Below are 24,689 nucleotides of genomic sequence, written 5' to 3'. Positions count from 1 at the left end.
TAGGAACGCTGTTAGAAATGAAGTTATGTCACCACCGAGCCCTTGGGCACCTCACTGGTGTTTTCCTTATTTACGCCGCTTTTCTACATTTAAGGCTAATCGCGACGATAAGGATGACTGGTGATTCGACATTCATAAAATAATTTTCATGCTCACGCCAGGACTCGAACCTTATCGTCGGTGGTGAGGTTGTGATTCCAGCACTCAACGATCTTTTTCCTAGCAAAAAGGAAAACTCCTGAGCGGCAGTTTTCCCAACACAACAATCTCATATCAATTTCACTGAATTCTGAAAGTTTCACTCAGGACAAACAAACACAAACGTCCATGTATTAACTGGGATTCGAACAGGGACCCCTATAGCGCGCTGTGCTCACCACTCCGCCACGGGGTTCGACATTCGGCCACCGAAGCGATATATAGTAAGAAATATATGGGGTTGCAAGCATTGGTTTCTGAGGGGTGAAGAGAAGATCCTCCGAAGAAGCTTTTGTCGCTGCCGCCAAAGAGAATAGGACACTGCAAATTCGCAGTGGTTTTATGAGGGTGTGGGAAGCAAGATGGCAAGATCTTCGACCTAACAGTAAAAAGGGAGGTTATAGGAGGGGCTCTTTGAGTACATTGCCGCAACAGTGATATTGGTTATCGCCTGGAGGGAAATTTACAAGACATTTCTGACTAAGGGTAAAAAAGGGAATTTTCTCCAAATGCTTTTGCAAGATTAATCTCCATAATGACAGTTCTTTTTCGCCTTTTTTAGGTGATTTTCTGCTGGTTTCAGGATAATTTTTACTTACATCTCCTGCACGAGCGGATTAAGAGGAAACGGGAGATTTCGTAGGTTTTTTTTTTAATACGTTGAAAATAATTTACACAATATATATTCTCCGTATTAGTAAATTTAGCAGCGGTGGTCTAGTCGGTAGCGCGTCTGACTAACACGCGGGAGACCCGGATTCGTTTGCAGGGGTGGGTGATGTGAGGTTGGATTTTTTCCGGCCTGGTCCACGGCTCCTGTGCTCACCCAGCCGAAAATAAATGGGTACTAGGATCAACCTTTGGGGGGTACAGCCGACCGGAGCGTGGTGCTGATTATATCACCTCCAAAATGACAGAGATCGAGTATATTTTGGACCCTACTTCCACATCCCCTAAATGTGCTTTCATGGAACAGTGCTATATACACGGGGAACTATAACTTTATCATATTACATTGATATTGGAACTATATTGAATACAGGATAGTTATTTTACCCACTTTCTCTTCTCCTCTAGACCTAATAAATGTACAGTCATGGACACTTCTGGTTGTAACAACCCCATATACTTTCATTGGGATTGCCACAAGTTAGAAGTTTCCGGGACTGTAGCCTACAACAAAAAAAAAAACAAAAAAAACAAAACATTAAGACAATAATATTCCATAGTGGTGCCAGCATTTCATTATAGTGTTAAAATATCGCGGTTTGTAATGCTTCTATCTTTGTACTCAACTACAAAGCACAAAGCATTTCGATGCTATGCACATGGAGAAAATTTGTAGAAATGGGAATTTCTCCCTTATGAGAGGGAATTTCTGTGAAAACGAGGTTAACATAGCTGGGGTGGGTTCAACGGTTTTGGGTTTTTGACCATTTTTGACGCTAAAATTAGTTGCCGGACATGTGGTGTTAGTTGCTTGCATTTTCTCGCCATCGCTGTTTTTGTCGCTGTCCCGTGCGGGTTGTGCTTGTGACCGTTCTCTTGATACTGGTTGTGTGTAGTGCGACTTGTGTTTTTTTTTTCTTTCTTCGAAATGAGTGCTTCGACTTTGGACCGGAAAAAGGTGAAATACGAGCAGAACTACAAAGATGAGTGGGAATCATCTGAGAAGCTGCAAGGCTGGTTGCAGAAGAGCAGCAAGGGTAAGACTTTTGCGTATTGTGTGGCCTGTGGGGATCACATCTCCATTGCATCTGGCGGGAAAAGTGACGCGGAAAGGCATGCAGGAACTAAAAAACATCTGCAAAATTCGAAGAAAATTCAAGGCCAACGAAGCATTTTGTGTTACAGTAGTAAACCGACAAAATTAAACACGCAAGTGAAAGAAGGAGAGATTAGACTGGCGGCTTTTGTAGCTGAGCATGATTTATCTTTTAATGTTATGGAACATTTGCCTAACCTGATCAAAAGCATTTGCCCAGATTCGGATATTGCAAAAAATATTCAATGTTCACGCACAAAAACCACGGCAATTATGAAAAACGTAACTGGAGCAGAGAGTAAGGAACAATTATGCAGCACTCTTCGCGATCAAAAGTTTTCCATCATAGTTGACGAATCTACAGATAAAAGCTGTGTGAAGCACTTGTGCATTGTGACGAGGGTAAATAATGGGGGAAACGTTGTAGATGCCTTTTTTGATCTTGTACCGGTCAGTGATGGGAGTGCTAATCAGTTGCACAAGCATCTTGTGGACTCTTTTGATTCGTGCGGTGTCCCGTATAAAGAAAATTTAATTGGATTTGCCGCTGATGGAGCGAACGTCATGATGGGCAAAAATCATTCTTTGTGCACACTCTTGCAAGCAGAAATACCAAATTTGTATGTAATGAAGTGTATTTGCCACTCTTTCAATCTGTGTTCTTCTTATGCCTGCACTAAACTTCCTCGTGCTCCGGAAGATTTAGCACGTGATATATTCAATTATTTTCATGCAAGTTTCAAACGTGTCACCCAGCTGCAAGAATTTCAATACTTTGTCCATGTCAAACCGCATAAAATTCTTCATCCAGCTCAAACTCGTTGGCTTTCCCTGCATCAGGTTGTAGTTCGCCTTTTAGAGCAGTATGATGCTCTGAAATTGTATTTCACGGATGCTGTCATGACCGATAGGCTACTAGCCTCTGAAGCCATCCTCCAAAAACTCCAGGATCCCTTCAACAAACTTTATCTCGAATTTCTGGAATTCGTTTTGCCCATCTTTAATAATTTGAATAGGGAGATGCAAAGCGAACAACCCCAAATTCATCAATTGAGGGCGCATGTGTGTTCAGCCGTAAAAACAATTTTAGATTGTTACATGAAACCAAATTACATTAGATCAACGAAAATAGAAAACCTAGATTACAAAAATCCCAGAGAATATTTGCCTTTAGAAGATATGTATTTTGGAGCCAAAGTTTCCATCTCTTTGGGTAGGAACAGAAATCTTCAAGAAAGTGGTATTAAAAGTTTTAAATTGAGATGCCTCGACTTTTACATCGAGGCAGCTCATCAAATACTTCAAAGATTTTCTCTTCGCGATCCCGTAACAAAACAGCTTGAACATTTGAGTCCCTCAAGTGTGCTAGAAGGCAATGTACAATCAATTGCTCCCCTTGCAGCATATTTTCCGAACATTGTCAAGCCAGAGACAATTCAACAGCTGGACACAGAATGGAGATTATTGAAGAACACAGACTTACAGGTGGATCCTGGAATTTCCGTGCAAGACTTCTGGTCAATTGTGAAAAACCGAAAATACTCCGACAACAAACCAATGTTTCCAGCTTTGTCATGTTTCGTGTTATCCCTGTTGTGCCTCCCACACTCAAGCGCAGCTGTGGAAAGAGTGTTTTCATCTGTGAACCTAATGAAGACAAAAGTGCGCAATAGACTAGGGTCGAAAACACTAAGCGCACTGCTTCATACCAAGAGATTAACAAGTAGGTCGTCTTGTTATGAGTTTCCAGTGAGCTGCAGCCTGACAAAGAGGATGTGCAATGATATGTACGAAAGCGAAGACGACTAACGTGAGGTGAGTGCAATTGTTATATTTGTGAAGATATATATCTGTGAATTCTAATTTTCTAGCGGTATGGATTTGGTTGTAGTCCTCACAGTGCATTTTCACATTTCTTTTTTACCTTAGAACATTTACAATATTCACGTAGTACCAGCGGCCTGCCCAGAATTTGCGAAAGGGTTAAATACATTTTTTTAATGGTGAGCCCTCATTTTGCTATTTTTCCTGTCTTTCACTTTTAAAAAAAATAATATTGAGCGAAAGGGGTTATGAGCCCCACCAACACACTATTGGACACGCCATTACGAGGTACGTATTTATTGAATGAGAATTTCTAAGCCAACAACATTTCTCCTCCATCCCTCCCCTTAGGCACGTACCGTAGCTATTATTGGTATTAGCATACTTTGAGTTTTTTAAAAATTATTTTAAGTCCACTTTATGCACACAGAAAGGCTAATCGGGACTGGACCTAAAGTTTAAAGTGGCATTCGAACAACTATGTGCCTCCACCGATTATCGAACCTGGGACCCCTTTAGTATACTTTACTGTTGCGTTAAAAACAGGTATCGACTTCCCTACAACCTATCATCTTACACCGCTTTTAAACAAAAAATGCTAATGGGGTTTCCCCGAATCCATCGTGACTGACACTCTCTAAATCTTGCCAAGAAAAATGTAACGAAATGTTTCCAAAACTTCTCGATTTTGGATTTAAAACTCCGAATAGGCTTAATATTAATGAAATGTATGATACTCTGTGCAGACCATCCACGACATTTAATTCTCGGCGCAATTAGCCAAAAGTGGCCAAAAGGCGACATAAAATAAACTAAATAAAGTGGAACAGTATGAAATTAGAATTAAATATATATTACACGAATTTTAGAAGTCCACACAATCCAGGGAAACATGCAAGAGGTTAATGAAGAATATCCATGTGCATTAACAGGGGTGCAAACATTTTTGTTTGATTTTAATTTTACTGCATTGTTATAGTTTCAAGGTCAATTTGATTGATTAACTTAGTACATAAACGTTTCTGAGAAATTATCAGAATTACCCCTCATGAGTTAATTAAGGTGGGGTGGGCATAATTTGTGGGGATTGGAGTCATCATACCCTTGTCCAAAATTTGTAATGAATTTTCTATTAACATTAATTATGCTATCTCTTGATACCCAGAAGTAACAATAAATATTCCACAAAGAAGACAGATTTGGAAAGTATTTCACTCACCCCCCCCCCTCCAGAACGTTATTTACGAGTTCTTAGATCTTCTGATTTTTCAGCAAATCTCCTGATTTTCCGAAGGAAAATCTCCTGGGTTTTTCAAATCCGACCTGGCAACACTGGTTCTGCGTGGTGATTGCTTCTTTGCATTCGCGGTGTGTTGTGTGTATGTATGGTGCATGAAGAAGAACAGGTTCCAAAAACTTGTAGATAGTATAAAATACGTTTATCCCCAGTAATAATTTAGTGCATGGTTCAAAACCGTGCTTGCAGACAGCCGGCATCTCTTCGGGTAAGACTTTTCTACTCTGTTCATCAGAAGTGTGAATATGCAGCACAACTGCGTTTATTTAAAATTTTGGAGCGATTTTACAATACCGGGAATTTCTCCATTTTGTTTGAAATTTGGCATACTCACTAAATTAGGGCTCCTAATCACGAATCTGAAGTTAAAATTCGGCACTCACGTGTCAAACTTGCGAAATAAGAGGGTCAGTCATCGCAACTGACAATCCCCAATTGCTCATTATTTATCGCAAGATTTTGTGTTTCGAATACTTAAAGAACGAAATATATATATTCCTGATATTACTATGACCCTAAAATTTAACTGTGTTTCCTAGCCTAACCTAACCACGCACCAATGGTTAGTGGGGTTAGCGCCAATGGTCCGTGGAGTTAGCCATAATTCAGGAATTTCTATACGTGAGCGCCAAATTTTAAGTGCAGATTCGTGATTAGGAGACCCAAATTAGTAAGTATCCGAAATTTCAAACAAATTGGAGAAATTCCCTGTATTGTTAAATTATACCAATTTTTTTTATTATTTTTAAGTTTCATGCAGTGTGTACTGAAATGCACAGCTATTATATTTTGTTATTAAATTTTAGATACCTCAAGAAAAGCTTTAAAATTAAGAGATAAATTTTAGTTATAAAGTTTTATGTTGTTTGACCATTCACATAGAACTTAATTTTTGGAATTTTGAAAACTGTGGATCCAGTTATTCTTTGCATTAAATGGTAAAACATAACCTGGTGCCTGTATTGTAACCTCAGTTGTCTCGATCTAATGCCCTTTTTCTTTGGTTATTCTCTTCGAATAGTAACTAACTGGACTTTATTTCCATTATTAACAATAAAACTAACAAACGTTCTGCTATTTTGTAACTTGCAATAAACAATGTCAATTTGTGGGGGTTCTATGGACATTTCTGATGCTCTTATTGTCCGTATACTTACCAAACAGCATTATATTCAAGCACTATGCACTATTCAAGTATGTGCTTTATAGGACCGCATAGATAGATAGATAGATTTATTTCCTGTAAGAACCATACATGTAACACTAATTACAAGATTGGTATAGGAAACGTCATATAACATTACAATGTATTATATACGTATTATACCTTACTAATACAAAATGTAGATAACAATTGATAATCAAATTTGATTTGAAAAAATTCCACAACCGAATAAAAGCAATGATATATAAGCATATTTTTAAGTTGATTTTTAAATATGTTGAGTGGACAGTCTTTCAATTTCTTAGGCAAATGGTTGTACAATTTATATCCATTAAAGTAAACACTCTTATTAAAATTAGATGTCCTGTGGCTTTCATAATGAATGTCATCTTTCTTCCTCGTTCCATACGAATGTACGCTACTATTTGTTTTAAGATTGAAAATATTTTTCTTCATAAATATTAATGCTTCATATATATACAAACATGGTAATGGTAAGATCTTTAGGTTTCTAAACACCTGCCTACACGATTCACGATAATTGGCACCGATTATTATTGTAATGACTCTTTTTTGTAAGATAAACAACTGTTTGGCACCAGGTGTATTTCCCCAAAACATAATTCCATATCTTAATCTTGAGTGAAAGTTTGCATGATAAGCCGTTAGAACGGTTTCTTTACTACATACTTTGCTTAATACCTTAAGTCTGTAACAGACTGAGCTTAGTTTGGAGAGTAATACATCAGTATGAGTATTCCATTTCATATTTTCATCAACAACAACACCTAGGTTAAATGTGTGTACATGGACCGCTGGGTGAAGGGTAGTGAACTACGAAGCTGGATTTCCTAGGTTTGAACTCTTATAAAGGGGGATTTAAACTCTTATCAAACAGGGAATTTAAAAGTTGGAATGGAAATTTTGGGAAAATCACAAGGGAATTTTCAGTCTGATCCAGGAAGAGCACTGGAAAGAGGACAACAGAAGTGAAAATGAAGGGTTCGCGGTTGGGCTGCGATTCTGAGAATTAAACCCATTTCACTCAAATTTCAGAATTAAAAATGTTTGAAAATTCTAGCTCGAACATTTCAGAATTGAAGCCTTGACATGGAAAAGGATGTAAGTGCCAAAGTGGTAAACAATCCAGCTTTACATGGACAACAATCTATGTTCCATTGCCAATGGCCTGGAGAAAGATGGAAGTGCCGAGTACATGCATGTAGTACTCACTGATGCCGTAAGATGGCATCGGATGCAACTGCAGGGTCGTTGACGTGGAGAAGGATGTTTCTCCTGAATATTTTTTTTTTGGCACTTACATCCTTTTCCATGTTAACTCTTTAATTGTCTCCCTGTTGTACTTTTGTGAAACCGAATATTTTTTTGAAAATGTGTTAACAAAGTTTGGTTACTGTACTACCATTAATCCAACATGCAAGACATTTGGGGTTAAGGGGGGGAGTTGAACCCTAACCCCTCCCTCTAAATATGGCCATGTTCAGATTGTAGGCATATCTACCACTTGCAAAGCTCAGTTAGCGTGGTTAGGTTGCTTAAGTTAAAAATAAACACATTTAAAAAATCGGAAACATTTTATATGTAAAAAGTACTAAATAAGCACATATTTGGAATAAGTGTCATTTCAGTGAAAATATTGGAACATTTCGTGGTGCACACTTCGGCAAACACTACCTTATGTGCTTCACTTAAAGTCTGTACCCATTTATCTGACAAATACACCATATTTTCTTCTGGTCTTTTTGGAGCGGGTCACGATTCCTCTCATAAATTGCTACTGATCAAACAGCTTTGTTTAGTCTTCTGAACTAGAAAATACATTAGCATTTACCAATTTATTAAGATTTGTCTTTGGAGTTTGTATTAACATGTAGGAATTCTTGTTGTAAACTCCCATTCAAACCACATTCTTGGCCATGTTTATTCACTTCTCTAGAGGAACCCACATAAAACAATAAAAACTGCAACATGAGCTAACTTAATAAATAGACTGCTGCCTGTCCGAATCTTCTCGACAACTTGTATCATTTTGAATATGCTGAAGTACTAAAAAACAGTGTTGCCATGATGCTACTTTAAACATTCCATCGACATTAGGTTTAGCATGAAATTTTGATTTGGTTTTCAAGCTAACTTGTAGACTTTTATAAAATGGGACATATTTAGAATTTTTTATACAGGGTGTCATTTACATGTTAGATATTTGCAAATGTAGTTACCAAGTTGGTATCTTCGATTTAGTCTTATACACTTCGTCCTTCTGATACTAGTTGTCTGTGAGACACTGAACAGATGACAAAATAGAAATGATAAACTCAAAATTCCAAAGGTAAGCAATACATAGGTAAATATAATGTATATTCAGGGCATTATGAGGCAATTGGCAAAAATGGTTGAAAATACAGGGATATAAGTAGCAGTAATACAAGCTCTCCGACGACTGTTTATCTATGCACCGGATGCACATGTAATAGTTTGCAACTGTGAACAGGACAGTATATTCGCTACTGATTCATCATTAGATTGTTACTGTGGTTGTATGTGTTTTAGCTGAAATGTAACAACGTGAACCTTGGATACTTCCCTTATCAGCACAGAAGTACCACATGGCATCTGGACACAAACCTGTAGATATCAACCTTGCAATGAGATTTGCAAATATTTGACATGTAGCTGGGCGTAAACAGCCACATGTAAGCTGTAAGTCCAATGACATTTATTGTTGTTGATATTTGATATGTTGGTTCACTTCACCCTCCCCGGAGATGACTGCTGATCTTCTGGCTCGTAGGCTATGATGTTCGGTCTTCTGGACGCGTTTCTAGCTTCATTTTACAGCTAATAATGTGGTTGGTAGTTTGTCATTTTTCACATTTTTCCTTTCAACCCTGCCGTGTGCTGTTTCGCCGCAGGAAATGACGTCACAGATACGATCAAATGTTGTGTTGGGTTGCCAGCATCCAGGCGGCAAAACGGTCTATTTTGAACGGCTGTAGCGTTGAATCGACGCACCAACGAGAAAAATGTTACTGAGAAAAGTTGTTTGTTTTGATGTCCTCTATACGAATCTGGGTTCCGTGGGCGCCATTTGAATGACACCCTGTATATCGGCAGGACGACCAGGACATGTCTCCATAACGGGAGTGTCCAGTTCAAAACAGGATGTATGGTCACCCTACTCTTGAGTCAAACCTAAATATATCATTTCTGTAAGATTTATCTACCAATCAACTTGGCTCCTTATGGCTGAGTATTTCTTCCATCAACAGATATAAAGGGACTACAAACAAAATACCTTTTGGCTGGAAACTTCAAATTACATTTACAGCTTTTCAGGAGTTTCTTGTGGAAGGCGTTTGTTGGCTTGGGACTAGAAATATTTAGTTATGGTGGTCGTGGCATTTATACATTAGAGTATAATGTGTTAGTGATCATAGTATTTTGTAAGTTTTGAGTAAAGTTGCTTGCTTTATCACTTATTAACCCTGTGGTTACCATTTAAGGATACACAGTAAAACTTCTCAATAACGGACAGGCCTGGGGGGGGGGGGGATAAATGTCCGCTATTCAGAATAATGTGTAGGATGTTACACAATAGGATAAGCATATTACAGTACGTACTTTACGAACATACTGATTTTTCCCTACATTGAAGGATCAAAATACTTTACTACATACGGTAAATTTAAATTTACTAAAGTATCCCTACATACATTACTAATTTCAAAAAAGGAAATATAGTACACATAGTGTAATCCCAGGCGCGGCTCGTGCATTATTTACCCGGGGGTTCACTGAAGTGATGTGACATATATTCACTTTCCGCAAAATATACTTCCTTCGCCCAACAAAAGGATGGGGGAGGGTTTAAAAGCTTTGTCAAGAATTCTTTTTATCTGGGAGTATAAGGTTTTGTTGTAGGGGTGTGCGAATAAATTTAGGGCTGAAACTACAATAAATTGTGCCTTTATGAAAAAAGTTGAGTTTTGTTGGAATATCATGGACGTCCTCAAGTAGGGGCAAGTAATATATTTTTTCCCCACGAGGAGCAAAAAACACTCCTTCAGTCTGAAGTTACTGCAACGCTTTTATAATAATTACCAAAAATTACTGTGACTGAAATTAAATTATATGCGTGTAATATATAATTTTTGGTTTACATTCAATTTCCATAGGGGGGCGGCCCCCTTTTTCCCCTTCCGGACGTCCATGCTGACTAATCAGAACTGGTCCTACATTTGTTAAAGGGAAATGGCAACTAATGGCATGCGCATACTAGAAATCGAACCTGAGACCCTTTCATTTATACGCGACAGGTTTGTTCAAATTTGGGGCTGGTCGACCAGCACACGCTTTTTTTTCAGTGGACAAGGAAGTTTGTTTACGTTAATTATGTGCATTTCTATCGGTCATTTCTTACCTGCGCGGACAGCAACGCCTACACTGCATCAAATGACATAACCTAGTTAAGTCCATCCCTCGTTTCACTCGCAGCATCACTTAATACTTTCCAACAAGTATCCAAGCACTTCAAAAACTAAAAAACTTGAGACTTTGACACCGAGCGACAGCGAGTCACGTCTTCGCGCCATTCTTTCTCTTTCGCGAACCCGAAGTGTTTCCACCTTTAAGGAAAAACCTCTGAATGCATGCACAAGGTATTTTATAATGTATCTCCTTTATTTTAATTCATCGCATCTAATTCCAGCTTCTATTTGTTTCCACTCATCCATCTCTGACACAATCTTGCATTTATTCCAAGAAGTTCGGTGCAAAAATGATACAAGAGAAGATTGAATATGTAATGTGTGCGCTTCAAACTTGAACCGCACACAGCAACACTGGAAGGGAGGAAGCAGCGAGAAAGGAGCCTTGTCCCGCGGCTTCTGCGAGAGAACGAACTGCGCATGACCGTTGGGTAGAGACATAGGTTCTGGAATCTCATCTCCCATGTATTTTGTCCTATACCCTCCTCGCGCTTCTGCTCCCGCACGAAGCTTTCACAATGGCACGAGCTGTCCTGTGGGGGTTCAACTGAGGGTCTGTATCAGGGTGGCCGATTCGCGGTTTCTTCTTCTCAGCAAGAGAGTTTGCCGTGTTACGGGCACAAATACATGACTTATTGTGTAGAATTTTTAGCGAAATAATGTGAAAATTTAAAGACATTGTTCATTGTTCATTCTCGAGGTGATTATCGTATATTACTGGGGGTTCACTGATCCTGTGCGCTATAGGGCCAACCGCGCCTGTGTAATCCTTTGTTAAATTACTGCATTCAAAATGCTCTTTCATTTTAAATAGGCTCTTAACTATTTCTGGCCAGACCCAGATTGTCCAAAATAATCATCTATATTTTTCTGAATCTTAAAGTTCTTTACAATTGTCTTTTCAATATGTTTCCAACAGCAAACCGCATGGCCATGTCCAGTGGTCAGAAGTAGCGAGCTACTTGTAGCGTCGCTACTGTAGCTAGCTACAAAATCTGTAGCTGTAGCGACGCTACATTTTGAAAATTGTAGTTGTAGCTGTAGCAAAGCTACAAAATTCCTGTAGTTGTAGCGAAAATTTCGCTACAACTACATTTTTCCTCACCATTTTGAGGTGAATTTTGAATGTGGCAACAGCATCAGAAAAAATCGGCAATAATCCTTAATTTTGCAGGAGGTTCATAAAGACAGTCTATTACATGGAGGTACAGATTATCTAGATTGTAGGTTATAGATATCTGCGTAGTTTATTTAATTAGTAGCTGAATAATTCAGATATCCAGATGACTAACTGACATATATGAATATATTCCTGCTAACAGCTACGTCTTTTTAGCGGCATCGTTATTTTGGGGAGAAACATGCCACGTTTGCTGCACCACTGGAAGAAACTGCCTCGTTTGTGTCACCCCCGGAACAAATCCTGTGGATATTCATGGTGTAAGAGACACCAAAATGTCATTAATTGCTGTGTAAGACACAACTTGCAGCAAAAACGAGTGATGGATTTTCCACTGCACTGACAAGGGAATGGCTCAGTACGGTAGCATTGATCATCGTCAGTATATAGGATCTCACCAGCAGGAAATTATTGTTACAGGAATGATAGAGTTTCTGGAATTACAATTATTTTCGCGATAGTATTTGTTCACAAATTTTAAAATTACAATACGTTTAGAACAGTCAGGTTTACACGACAGTTTCCTCAATATTTTTATCATATTGCAAAAAGTATGTACGAGTTATTGACTTTCCTACAGAAACGACAATTTTCTTTAGTTAATACGTATACATAGTTTTCAAATTTATGTATTTCTCCTACTTTTGAGTCACTTTTCTGTAACTTTTGCTAATCATGACATCATCATCATCCCTTGCTGTTTCCTGCCTCTGGCTGGGTCAGCATACAAGTCAAGCCTCTCCATTTTTTCCTGGTCTTCCACCACTACTTTCTTTCCACAGTGTTCCAATCTTGTCCTCTTCTCTTAACACTCACCGCTATCTGCTCTTTCGACCAACATCTTGGTCTCCCCCTTGGCCTTATACCCACTCCTTGTGCATTGTAAGCTCTTACTGGTAGTCTTTCTGCATCCATCCTCTTCATGTGTCCAAACCATCTCATCTGTGCCTTATCTATTCTGTCCTGAAGCTTCACTACACCCACTGTCTGTCGGATCTCCTCATTCCTTATTCTATCCCTTCTAGTCTTCCCCATTATACTCCTCAAAAATTTCATCTCTACTGCCTGCATCTTTCTTTTGTCTCTCTCTGTCATTGTCCAAGTCTCTGCTCCTTACGTAATTATTGGCATATAGTATGTGTTTCATAGGTATATCCCTGTTCCATATTAATCTTCGAACGCTTTGATATAGTCCACCACCCATTTGTCCTCTTCTGTTTACCTCCTAATCTATTCTTCCACTTCTCTCAATCATGACAATGAGGATGAATGGTTTATTTAAATATTCTATTATCTATAGTCGCTTTCTACCACTTTCGGCTAATTGTGAGAACGAGGAACAATGACGAATGATGAATGATGAGCAGTGTGGGGAATGGAGGAGCAGGAGGATCTCATCCTCCCAACTTGGCGTCTTTCCTAGTTTTTGTTTTGAGTCAATTTTATGCATAGATAAGCTGATCGAGACTGGATCCGAAACACTATGTGCCTCCGCTGGGAATCGAACCTGGGGCCCTTTAATAGTCAAAGGACTTCAGGTACTTTTCATTCAAAATGCTGTCTTCATATCAGTCTATAAAAAATGAAATATTTATTCTCAAGAAAAATATGTTGATGTGAACATAAATACGTAATCCTACCAAATTTGATTTGTGTATAGTTGTAATCATTAATTTGGTTAACACCCTAATTGCAATATTCATATATCAAATTTGAATTGATATGCCACTTGCATGGGTATGGTATTCTCAAAAACTATAGTAAAAATAAGTAACTGAAGTAACACTGCTATGAAAATTATTGAATGACTGGAATCATGATAATAAATAACAGAATCTATTTACCAGTAGTAGGAGATTTTTTAATACCCATATGGTTGTTTTTATTTTTTTATGCAGAAGTAGCGTAAAAATAGCAAAGTAGCGAGTAGCGAACAGGAGTAGCCTAGCGAGCTACTTTTTGGTAAATGTAGCTGTAGCTGTAGGGAAGCTACATTTTGGAAGAGTAGCTGTAGCTGTAGCGAAGCTACTTTTAAAATGTAGCATTCTGATCACTGGCCATGTCTTGAACACTAAGTTTCGCTTTCTCGTAGACGTTGATGACTTCAACTTCTTCCTTTAAAGTCAGTTGTTTGCGTTTCTGCGACATCGTAGCAAAAGTGACACACTTCTCAAGATAACCACAAAGAATATTGCCTACTGTCTGCACTTTTAAAAAGAAATATGTTCGGTGTAACATGAAACAATGTGTGGTAGTTTGAAATACTGGCCATTGTTGTGTCAAATTCCATGAATTGCGACCATTTTGTTTCAGGCTGTCCGTTATTAAGAACTTTTTATTTGCGTTGGCGAGGTAGCTTTCAGTGTCTGCATGCGTTATTGACAAGTAATATTGCCATTAAACCCCATGTATTTCTGCCGAGGAATTTAAAAATGTCCTTAATTTTGAGGTGTCTGTTAGAAATTTTACTGTAGAAACTATTTAGGATGCTGGAAGAGATTTAAAGTTAGTTGAAAATTGCAGAAAGACACCAGCAATGAGTCTGGATTCAGTTCCTGATCATTAGGACCCGAGACTTTGTCCTATAAAACTGTAAAATATGTATGCAATTATGTCATAATAATTGAAAAATATGTCACAAAAAATTAATAATATGTCCTAAAAAATTTAAATATGTCAGGAAAATGCAGAAATATTCCCAGTACAGCCAAAAATATGCACAACAGTTCTTTCGAATTTCTCATTATGTGGGAAGTCAGTATCTTCCAGGGATGATCGAGTAGGGGTGGGGTATTAAATGAAGTCAGAATTCCTTTAACTGAAGAATGTATTGGGAAAATACTGAAAATATCATAAGGTTCACTCTGCAATTATCCTAAGTATAATTTTCTATTATGTCAGATTTACACTTTGTCGAAACTAAAGCATAATTGGCAGCTCGCTACAGCTCTGGTAAATCCAGGCAATGAATACACAAACACGACTTTTTTAAGGCAGATAGAATTTAAGATTGAATCTGAAAATCAGCCTACAAAATTTTTGTCAGAACATGTTACACTCAATATTATTTCTGTTCCACAATGCACATGTCTTGGGGCAGCAATAAATACACAAACAACATTTTATGGGGATTTTAAGTATGTAGAATTTTGAAATCAATTGTCGGCGGGATAAAAAAAAAGGGGGTATTATTGTTCTGTACTGGTTGGTAAGAAAATACTGCATCTGCTTTTAATCTCTTCATCTGTAATTCCCTTATCCTGCCATCGATAATATAAACTATCCATTGAGCTAAAGTTATGAAGAACAAATTCTAAAATAACTATACAGAAATATGTCTTATTGCGAGAAAATCGTAGAAATATGTTGTAAAAATGCGAAATTTGTTACAATATGTCAAAATATGCATTATCAAGTTTGCCTATTTCGGCTAATTTTCATCAGTTAAGTAAAGATCTCACCCCGTTATTTGATCCCATATCAAATGAAAAATATGTTATAACATAAAGTCCCGGGCCCTACTTATCATGTAATGGATGTTGGCATTTGTCCTAATTCTCATTTACACTTCTTGTTGTGATGATTAGCATGAAGAGACAGAAAAGTAGTGTAGGAATTTATATATGCTTGTACTAAACTTAATTTAACTTTGTAGATAATGGAGCATTGACCCTTGATAGCAGTGATTGAATTGGAATATCTCCCCAGCGTTCCAAGAATTACTCAGGTCTACCATGGCCTTGAAGGCTGACTAGACTTGTATTTTCTTACAAAATCATGGAGGTCAACATCTTTTCTATTGTAAGTTGTCTTGGCTTTGAGTTTATGATCTGTTTATTAAAAGTTGTTGATTGAATTTTGTAATTTTGGTTGCTACCTGATACATTCATGGAAAATTTATATTCATTCTTGTAGTAAATGTGATAACATAATATTGATAACAACTCGTTTGAACTAGGGATGGCCATATCCGGATCCTGGCGGATCCTAAAATTTTTCGGATCCGGATCCGGATCCAAAACTTTCGGATCCAGATCCATTTTGCCATCCCACATGCGCTTCTTTGGAAAGTAAGAATGTGCTTATAACATATTGTTACCCGCTAATATACATATATATAATATACACACATACATACACACACACACACACACACACACACACACACACACACACACACACACACACACACACACACACACACACACACACACACACACACACACACAGAGAGATATATATATATATATATATATATATATATATATATATATATATATATATATATATATATATAGTGTATGTGCGCGCGCGTACGCGATTTGTAATTAATTAATACACTTACAAGGGAGGTCTAAGTCTCCCCCTCCGATTTGCATGAAACTTGGCAGGTGTATAGAGGTCCCCCCTCAAATGTCAAGATGAGGAGAAATTGAAATCGGGATCTGACCCCGAAACCACCCTAAATATGGCATAGGAAGAAACAGGGGGCATAGGGCCTCTCTATACACCTGTCAAATTTCATGGAAATCGGATGGGAACACAGGGGTCAGATGATCCCCACGTCAATTTTTCCTCATCTTGACATTTGAGACGGGTTTTGCCCCCTAAAAAAGTTTTTTAGCCGAAACAAAAAAACACGTATTTCTTCCTTTGGGCCCCTCTATACACCTGCGAAGTTTCATGAAAATCGGAGGGGGACATAGGGGTCAGATCCCCACTTCAATTTGTCCTCATCTTGACAATTGAGTGGGTTTTGCCCTGTAAAACCGTTTTTTTTTCACCTGAAACAAAAAAACACGTATTTCTTCCTTTGGGCCCCACTATACACCTGCCAAGTTTCATGGAAATCGGAGGGGGACACACAGGTCAAATGCCCACTTAAATTTGTCCTCATATTGACATTTGAGGGGGGTTTGCCCCCTAAAACAGTTTTTTAGCCGAAACAAAACAAACACGTATTTCTTCAATTGGGCCCGTTTACACACACACCTGCCAAGTATAATGGAAATTGAAGGGGGACACAGGGGTCAGATCCTCACTTTAATTTATCCTCATCTTGACATTTGAGGGGGTTTTGCCCTGTAAACCCGTTTTTTAGCTGAAACAAAAAAAAACACGTATTTCTTCCATTGGGCCCCACTATACACCTGTCAAGTTTCATGGAAATCGGAGGGACACAGGGGTCAGATCCTCACTTCAATTTGTCCTCATCTTGACATTTGAGGGGGTTTTGCCCCCTAAAACCGTTTTTAGCTGAAATGAAAAGACACGCATTTCTTCCGTTGGGCCCCACTATACACCTGCCAAGTTTAATGGAAATCGGAGGGACACAGGGGACAAATCCTCTATTCAATTTGTTTTCATCTTGACATTTGAGGGGGTCTTGCCCCCTAAAAACGTTTTTTAGCTGAAACAAAAAAACACGTATTTCTTCATTTGGGCCCCACTATACGCCTGCCAAGTTTCATGGAAATTGGAGGGGGACACTTAGATAACCTCGCTTGTTATTCTTACACTTTGTAATTATATAAGACTGCATATATTATAATGTTCTATTTTAATTTGTAAAACTGTAACTGCAGAACAATTGTATAATTTTTGTATAACATTTCTATCTTGTTATATGTGTTAAAGGTTTCATCCTGGAATGGAATGTCTCACATTTATGTGTTTTCATTTCCAATACATTGGAATGAATACATATTCGTTTCAATGGCGTTTACAAAATCACCTCTGACATTTTATGTTAAACAAGTAAGATTTTTTTTGTGCACGAGTGTGTTAGCCGATGCGTAGCAAAGTATTTTAGGAACAACACTTGAAAAAAATTCTTGTAGGACTAACTAATGAAAAATTTCTTTGTAATCGAAGATCATAATACCTTTTAAGGTGTGGTAATATTATAATGGGATTGAGATATGAAACTCTCAGATCTGGATTTTCGGATCCGGATCCAGATCCGGAACTTTCGGATCTGGATCCAGATCCGAAACTTTCAGACCCAGATCTGGATCCGGAATTTTCGGATCCAGATCCGGAATTTTCGGATCCGGATCCAGATCCGTAACTTTCGGATCCGGATCCGGATCCGTTTGGCCATCCCTAGTTTGAACCAGTTTCCAAATTCAAGTACTTAGGAATAATACTAACAAATGAAAATGATATTAAAGAGGAAATAAAAAGCAGGCTTAATTCAGGAAATGCATGTTACTTTTCTATTCATAAACTTTTCTCTTCTCGTTTAATATCTAAGAAAGTAAAAGTTAAAATATACAAAACAGTAATTTTGCCTATATTATTATATGGATGCGAAACTTGGTCCCTTACATTGAAAGAGGAACATAAATTGAGAGTATTTGGACCTAAAAGGGATGAGGAGACAGGTGAGTGGAGAAGGTTACATAATTTAGAACTACATAATTTGTATTCATGTCCAGATATTATTAGAATGATTAAATCAAGAAGACTTTGGTGGGCAGGCCAAGTGGCACGAGTGGAAGAGGAAAGTGGAGTTTACAGGATTCTAGTTGGGAAACCTGATGGTAAGAGACCTGTAGGAAGGCCAAGATGAAGATGGAGGGACAACATTGAGATGGACCTAAGGGAAATCGATAGGGATGGAAAAGAGTATATAGATCTTGCTCAAGATAGGGACAGATGGAAGGCCTGTGTTGCTGCAGCCATGAACCTTCAGGTTTAAGAAGGCTAGAGAGTTAGTTAGTAAATGTGATCTTATATTTATGAAAAATAAGATGCAGATATCTTACACAATTAGTGATTGTAGACTGATCTTCATGTAGGTAATGGAGTTGTGGCAGCGACTAGTCAAGAATTTCACACCCTCCAGATGTCATTGCTGGACCATCATATTTCTAGTGGTGTATGTTCATCAACGTATCTTCCAGTGTAAGTGTTCCAAATATTGAATTAGCCTGACAAAAGTTCTTTGTGTGGTAATTTGCTTCGCATACTTTGTTGGTAATAATTCGAGGCACATAATTTTGGTAAATAAAAAGAGCAAAATTTTGCTACAAAAACAAGTCAATTTTGGTTTGAAAAGCAGTAAATAAAATAAAATTTCGCTGTTATAGCAGTGAAAAATCGGATGAAAAGTGGTACATAAAGAGACATTTTGGTTTTAAAATTATGAATGTAATCCTAAATTTGATTTAAAAACTACACTTATTACACAAAATTAACATTTATGTAGTTACCGTATTTACTCATGTATAATGCACACTTTTTTTCCAAAATTTTTGCCCCCAAAAACTGGTGTGTATTATGCACGGAATAATTCAGGCAGCCAACATGAAACCATACAGGGTCATTCCATGATTTTGGGAAACTTGCATTGATTTTTCATGTTTACGGAACCCTATCATGTTATATATCGTTGTAAAGCTTGAATCCTGCAGTTTCTGAATATGGAAACAGTATTCCATTCAAGATAATGACAGTAATGTGAAATGCGGTTGAAATAAGCTCATCACAAAATGAAGAAACGTTCTGATTTTTATGGTACTTCGGATGAAAGAAAACATAAGGAAAAATATAATAAAAATTAAAATGTTTTACTGGCCAATAATATGACATACATGGAGTGTGTAAATTCCTTAATGGAAGAAATCTTGTGCTGCTAACTGCTATTTGGAAGGTCCTGAATGTGCCTCATTTAAATGTTACATTAGTCACGGAAAGAAAAGGTATATATTTTGAAAAAGAAGGAATGAGCAATTGAATAGTTATGACGTCATTCACTCTTGATCAGCGTAGCAACAGATTTTCAACCTACAACTAAGAAAGCCATTTCTTGAAACTGGATTGTACTGCGCATTATATACAAGATATAATTTCTTGTCACTTTTACCCATCCAAAACCAGAGTGTGCATTATACACGCGTAAATACGGGTATCAGAGTATTAAGGTTATTTCTGTGTAAAGGAGTTCATTTTTGCTTCTCCAAACAGCAGAATTAATCAATTTTCAGTGAATTGCATAACTCGCAGGATAATTCAGACCTCAGAAGATGTTGCGACTGTAAATAAACCCTAAATTTCGTGTTTAAGAGTTTATTTCGTGACAAAACATGGTAGCAAAATGCATCTCACACCTTTCAAAAACATGAAAAATTAAGACAACAATGTGTTTTTTTGAAATTTCGTTTTTTCGTCAAGAACAAAATATGTATGTTCCTAGAAATAGCAAATAGAACAGGTGGCCTGTTACATAGTTTTCATAAAATTGCATGGCTTTTCTTCCACTTTAGCTTTTGTGTGAAACTCTTTCGTATTTAATTTGAACACAATTTGGTGTCCATTGTTGCTTTTTTGTTCATAATTGCAATAGTTTGAGGTTTCCAAGAAAGATCCTACTTGCTTATATGTAAATAAATTGAATTTAATGATTAAATTAACCACTATTTTTTTCATAGCATGTGAATAGCAATACAACAGGTAAGAGTTAATAGCTAAGCATTGCACTGTTGTGTAATTTACCAATATTCAGTACCTGTTTTGAGTGCATTCTTGCTTATATACATTGGTTAACCATTTTGTCCTGCTGTCACCTTTCTTTAATGTGTTTTAAATAATTGATGATTTCAGAATGTTGGATCATAGGATTATTTTATATATATATAAAACTGGATCATGGATACATTAAATTGTTTATTCCAAATCTTGTTTAACATGTGCAATTATTTTTTCCAGCACTCCCTGTTCTTCATGGACAGTGAAGATGTAAAGAATTCTTCACTGGAGCTCCTTGGATACCGTGAAGATGGAATAGCATGGTGTTATGGCAAAGTATTGCGTACCAGATATAATAATGACAGAATTGGTGACTCAACTTGAATCCATCCCATGTAATTAAGTGATGTTCCAAAGTGGAAAATTGATGAAATCTGCCCAATTCCAAAAATGCTGATAAGTAGGGACACAAATTTATGGTAAATAAAAACTGAGGAGAGCGGTAAATAAAATGTTAATCAGCGGTGTATATACCAGCGGTGAAAAAAAAATTGCACACACTTTTTTATTATGAGAAGAAACAACATACAAAAGAGCTATAAATTGATAAACTACTTCATTTTTATATACTGTACACATATGTACTGTATATACTGTATAATTGACGTTCGTACACATAGAGGTGCTGACTGTGCCAGTGACCATTATTTAGTAATTGCTAAATTAAGAGAAAGACTCTCAGTGATATATCATAAGCAACAAAATCTAAAAGTTCTAAAATTTGATACAGGAAAGTTTACTGACGAAAGAATTAAGAAAGATTACCAAATTAAACTGTCAAATAGATTTGATGTTTTGCAGGATTTAAATGATGATGAAAATATAAATGAAACAGACGTAAATAAGAATTGGGAGGACATACGTAATGCAATAGAATCAGCAGCTAAAGAAAGTATAGGATACCATAAACCGAGAAAAAGTAAGCCATGGTTTGATAATGAATGTCATAATCTAATAGAAATAAGAAATCAGGCTAGACTTAGGTGGTTAAATAACTCTGATGATACAAATCTAAACAATTATAATAGAATAAAGCGAGAAGTTAACCGCACGTTTAGAAGTAAAAAAAGAGATTACTTGAAAAGCAAAATTAACAAAATTGAAACGAACAGCAAAAATAAAAATATCAGAGATTTATATAAGGGTGTAAATGAGTTGGGTAGAAAGGGGTGGCAACCTAAAGTAAACTTGATAAAAGTTAAAGACGGTGATTTTCTTGCTGACCCAAGCGAAATTCTAAATAGATGGAAGAACTACTTTAATGACCTTTTAAATGTCCATGTAGGAGATAAATCAGAAGTGAATGAAGTACACACAGCAGAACCTTTAGTTCCAGAACCTAACTTGACTGAAGTTAAAGATGCTATTAAAAGGCTAAAGAATAACAAAGCACCTGGCATTGATTTAATACCAGCTGAGTTAATTAAATATGGTGGAAATTCATTAATATGTCAAATCCATAAATTAATTTGTTTAATATGGAATAAAGAAGAAATCCCTCAACAATGGAAACAATCCATAATTGTTCCTGTGTTTAAAAAAGGTGATAAAATGAACTGCAATAATTACCGTGGAATTTCTCTACTCTCAACAACATATAAAATATTATCTAACATTCTTTTAACAAGACTAACCCCATATGCTAATGAAATTATAGGTGATTATCAATGTTGATTTAAACGTAACAGATCAACTACAGATCAAATTTTTCACATCAGACAGACACTTGAAAAAAAGTGGGAATATAATCAAAATGTCCATCAACTATTCATTGATTTCAAAAAAGCATATGATTCGGTCAAAAGAGATAAATTATATAATATATTAGTAGAGTTTGGAATACCTAAGAAGCTTGTTAGTATGATAAAAATATGCACCAGTGAAACAGAAAGTAAAATTCGTGTCGGTATTAATATGTCTGACAAATTTACAATTCATGATGGGTTAAAACAAGGAGATGCATTATCTCCATTGCTCTTTAATTTTGCCTTAGAATATGCTGTTAGGAAGGTAAAAGAAACTAAACAAGGACTAAAATTAAATGGTGTGACTCAGTTGTTAGCATATGCAGATGATGTAGACTTACTGGGGGATGATGTGAATACAATTAAGAATAATGCTAAAATATTTTTCAAAACTGCTAAAGAGATAGGTTTGGAAGTTAACAAAGAGAAAACTAAATATATGCTTACAGGCCGAAACCAAGTGTTAGGTAATAATCAAATTCTAATTATTGATAACAACTCGTTTGAAACAGTTTCCAAATTCAAATACTTAGGAGTAATATTAACAAATGAAAATTATATTAAAGAGGAAATAAAGAGTAGGCTTAATTCAGGAAATGCATGTTACTTCTCTCTTCATAAACTTTTGTCTTCTCGTTTAATATCTAAGAAACTAAAAGTTAAAATATACAAAACAGAAATTTTGCCTGTAGTATTATATGGGTGTGAAACTTGGTCCCTTACATTGAAAGAGGAACATAAATTGAGAGTATTTGAAAATAGGATCCTTAGGAAAATCTTTGGACCTGAAAGGGATGAGACAGGTGAGTGGAGAAGGTTACATAATTTAGAACTACATAATTTGTATTCATGTCCAGATATTATTAGAATAATTAAATCAAGAAGACTTAGGTGGGCAGACCATGTGGCACGAATGGGAGAGGAAAGAGGAGTTTACAGGATTCTTGTTGGGAAACCTGATGGTAAGAGACCAGTAGGAAGGCCAAGACGAAGATGGAGGGACAACATTGAGATGGACCTAAGGGAAATCGATAGGGATGGAAAAGAGTATATAGATCTTGCTCAAGATAGGGACAGATGGAAGGCCTGTGTTGCTGCAGCCATGAACCTTCGGGTTTAAGAAGGCTAGAGAGTTAGTTAGTTAGATCAAATACAAAATGAAAAAGTAATGCTCAAAAGTTTTACATGTTCTAAATTCTCGAAACTGTTATTTGCTAGACATCGTTTTTACATGAGTAACTTAGAATTTGGTGTCAATTTAGAAGTATTGATATACACTACACAAAAAGTAATTGGGCACCTATGATGGTGGTTAATTTAGTATCTAATTTGATTTGTGTGGCCTTCATGTTGTTGTTCCGTGAGCAAGAGAACCACTTGTGAAAGAGATGGCACGTAGTGCAGAGCTATCAGACTTTGATAAGGGCATGATTGTGGGCTGCCACCTCAATGGGCTGTATAGCAGGGCCATAGCCGCAAAGTTAAACAGGACCAAATCAACAATAGCATTTGTGCTTCGTAAGTGGAAGGTGCATGGACATTGTGACATTTTTTTTTTGATTTAGAAAATTTATTGACCTTTAGAATGTATACATTCATAACTTTATCATACATTTCATTGGATCACTACATTTTCACTACATCTCATTACAAAGCTTTTCCTTCTGAATTTAATTGGTATACAAGATACACTAGTTCATGGAATGAATCATGATACAATACGTAATTAGAACATAAAGCAGACAATAGTGCAGAACATATTGAGTGAGTATAAAATAATACTTTTTGAAACACATATACATATCTAAAGGGGGGAAACCTCCCGAAGTAGCCCGCCTCCACCCGCGTACTTTCGAGGGTATGCTCTTAATGTCCTGGTACCTTTAAATAAACCAGGACGTCAGTTTCCTGAATTTAAACGGTTCCCCCGCATTTTTATCCTACTTCTTCTCATCTTTATTTTCATACATAAAATAAAAGTGCAAAAAAAAGAAAATAAAATACATGGAGATTCTATACATAGCTACATTTAATAATTTTTAGTTTGTATTATTTTAATAGACCGTTCTGGTGACCGGAACAAGTCTTAAAGATTTCTTGTAAATTTACTGTGCATTTGTATGATTGGTAATTAATTAAACTTGTTAATAGTAGTTATGGATTAGTTTGTTAGTTTATTGGTTAGTTTTAGTTATCGTATAGATAGTACGATAGGAAATGCTATGTACAGGAGGGACAACCATTCTGGTATCCAGAACTGTTTCAAGCTTGAGGGAAGAGTATGATGGGGTGAGAGTTTAGATTGGGGTGAATGATGGATTGGATTAGTCTGCACGGACGCAAGTTCCCTGTCTGGTTTCCAGATCAGGCTTTATTGTAGTGTGCGGGGAGAATTTGCTATTTGGAAGGAAGTTAAATGCACTGAAATACTGGGCTAGTTCATTAATTTAGTGGATGTCGATTCCTAATATACAC

At 36.8% G+C, this 24,689-nt stretch overlaps 1 long non-coding RNA gene across 3 annotated transcripts in view; it reads left to right on the top strand.

The window, feature by feature from the left end:
- The first annotated feature begins 5,160 nt into the window (after window positions 1-5,160).
- The window catches only part of LOC145996049 (uncharacterized), a 39,622-nt gene continuing 20,093 nt past the window's right edge, over window positions 5,161-24,689 (top strand). For 2 of the 3 annotated variants that reach the window (XR_014442743.1, XR_014442744.1), the window contains exons 1-4: window positions 5,161-5,292; window positions 15,593-15,738; window positions 18,741-18,846; window positions 20,650-20,888. This is a non-coding gene — a long non-coding RNA (uncharacterized LOC145996049). The remainder of the gene's footprint in view (window positions 5,293-15,592; window positions 15,739-18,740; window positions 18,847-20,649; window positions 20,889-24,689) is intronic. The other variant, XR_014442742.1, reaches the window with a different exon arrangement.

Source organism: Lepisma saccharinum, chromosome 12 (assembly GCF_977018435.1).
Source record: "Lepisma saccharinum chromosome 12, izLepSacc3.1, whole genome shotgun sequence".
In the NCBI taxonomy this organism is placed as follows: Eukaryota; Metazoa; Arthropoda; class Insecta; order Zygentoma; family Lepismatidae; genus Lepisma; species Lepisma saccharinum.
Note: the sequence above shows the minus strand (reverse complement) of the source record. Positions and strands in the feature narration are given on the sequence as shown.